Source organism: Lipotes vexillifer, unplaced genomic scaffold (genome assembly GCF_000442215.2).
Source record: "Lipotes vexillifer unplaced genomic scaffold, Lipotes_vexillifer_v1.1 scaffold113, whole genome shotgun sequence".
NCBI classification, from domain to species: domain Eukaryota; kingdom Metazoa; phylum Chordata; class Mammalia; order Artiodactyla; family Lipotidae; genus Lipotes; species Lipotes vexillifer.
In genome coordinates this window covers 108,500-111,230 of record NW_006792514.1, presented here as the reverse complement: position 1 = coordinate 111,230, position 2,731 = coordinate 108,500, and positions in this window count along the sequence as shown.

Sequence of the window (2,731 nt, the reverse complement as noted above, 5' to 3'; positions counted from 1 at the left end):
GGCAGATCCTATGGTTGAGAAAGTGACTAACCAGAGAAAATCAGGTAATTACTAATAAACTTTTGTGTTAATAGAGTGACATCCTACTGTTAAGTAAAACTTCCATGAATAGAATAAGTCTCAACAAATGATTTTTATTTGATTCACTGCAGAACAAGGGTTGCTGGAGATACTGCTTTTCTCAATGCACTTGAGAATAGGAAAATGTTAGCTAAGGCATCTCTAATGACTAAATGCCTACTTCAGAGCATCAGTGTTTAGACAAATCCTTTTGTCTAAAAAAAACTCATCATTTGCTCTGCCTGCTTTAGATGATTTGAGTTTAAATATTGTGATTCAATAAGAATGTATCAAGGAGCCAAGTTTATCTCATAAAGCTGAATAAAACACTGGAAGTAGCATGTAGGCTAAATCAATTGCCCAGCTTGAATGTGACAACAGAAATGGTACAAGTGTTCTAGTAGTTCTTCTAAAAACTAGCAATTTATATTTAGTTAAGGGAAATGAACTAAAGCTTCTAAGATAAGCCCCATTTCTCTAAAGAGGCATGGTTGATTACCTATTGTACTTTCCAGGATTTGGGCATATGTGCCATTCTTTTGACTTAAGACTGAGCATGTCTACTAACAATTTAGTAGAAACGATTTACCAACGCTAGAAGAGTTAACTATCAGGAGTAAGTCATAAAAACAACGGGTAATATTTTAATGGCATATCAGACCTAGATGCTTCTAGGGTTTAAAATGTTTTAAATTGTGCAGTTACACAAAGAGTTTACTGTATCACTTAAGGATACTTTGTGAAGGTACAAAATAGTCTCCTAACCAGAAAAGAAACATTTATAAAGTATTGTAAAATAAATTAAAAGATAGTTACCAAAGTAAGTGTTGTGAGAAAATTCATTTCAGTGACATTAAGCTATATTTAACTGTGGGCACTGTTAGAATTTTTGAGCTAAGGAGACTTCAGTAGGCAATTATGATAGTGATCCATTTATCTTGGAATCACACATTTTATCAGTATAAAAAGTAGCATGAGTTTGGTACTTGTCATTAGGATGTAAAAAAAGATAACTAAACTAGAATAACCCTTACCCCAAATAGCAAACACTACATGGAGGGTCTGTACAAAGACTGATAAATGCCTATATTGCAGTTACTAGTAAGAAGAATGGAAAGGAAGAAGAAAAGCAACCAAAGGTTCATTTGCTTTTGTTGGTGGACTTTATGTTCTCAAAAACACGTGGAAATGTGCCATGTTCCCAAAATATAGAGTAGATGGCACTGCCTATAGGTGGGATCTTTCGCTCTCAGAGGGATTAAAGTTTTTCTGGTATACTTAGAAGGCTTTTCTCACCTTGCGTTCCTTATATTTCCCAGAGTGCTGAATTGCACAACACTTTTTAAAGAAAAAATTTGACAACAATCTAAAAAATTGAATTCTAGGGTAATTCTACTACTCCTGTTTTGGTTGGGAAACTGTTCATACTTAGGTTACTTGGTAAAAGCATGATTAAACAGTTTCATGTTTATTACAATTTATTTATTTTAGAATTGAAATATTTTTTGATCCTGACTCCGAGATGATTAAGGGATTAGAATAGACATTTTATTTGTGTCTTAAGATTTAATTTTAGTGATTCAACGATAGATGGTCTATAACTCTTGAATAAGACAAAAATTATTTCTGAAAAATACTGTGTTCTCTAAGGATCTTCTCAGGTCCCCACCCAACCACTGCCCACTTGCCTCCTTACAAGTGACAATTTATTAGTAATCAGAAGTTCGAGGTTCTATCACTTAATAGTAATGTCATCTTTGGCAATTTTCTTAACCTTTCTAAGCCTCACTTCTCTTGTAAAAAGTTGCCTGATTATGTCACAAAAATAGTGAGTGGATAAAATGAGATTAATGTACGTGAAGTGCTTGTAAATTTTAAGGTGCTATATAAATATGAGGTGTTATTCTTAGAAAAATATAGTAAAAACGTGATATTCTAAGCATGATTTTATAGAAGATTATCATCAACATCAACAAAGTTAAGGCAGTTTTTATAAGGAATGTTATCATGGACTTTAAACAATCTTCAGTGACTAAACTGAAGCTTTTCTTTAGAACTACCTAGAAATTATATAGCAAATTTAGTTACACAGGTTAAGTTACCAATATTTTAAGACTAACATTGTAAGGCTATTCCACAGTTGTAGACCCTGTAGTCCTTAGGTTATATGATTCTATGATTTCATGTTTATAACACAGGGAAACAGGCTTATTATACCTAAACATAATTCAGTTTATTTATATAGCTGTATCAATGGCTAAGCCAGAAACCATAAAGCTTCAAGGGTTAAAGTAACAGAAGAGTTCACACTTATTCCTTATGGCTTAATGTCTTTCAGACTATACTTTTTGATCCTAGTTTAATATTACCTTAATTTTTTTAATGTATTAATAGGGTTACCTACATTCCGATTTCCTGGGGACAGTCTAGGTTTATGCCCTTTGTAATATTAGAATTTAAGTTTTGAAAAATAGCCTTTGAATAGAATGATTTAATGGATTTATTAATGTGATAAACTTCTTTGTTGGTCAATAAGTACATATTTAAAAAATTATGTAATTTAAATTATTTTTGGTGTCCCCTTTCAAGTGTCCTGATTTGAATGATAAACTTATCATTTAGTAATAACTTGGAGCAGAGATGAGCAAAGTCAAGAACTTTCTGACTACTA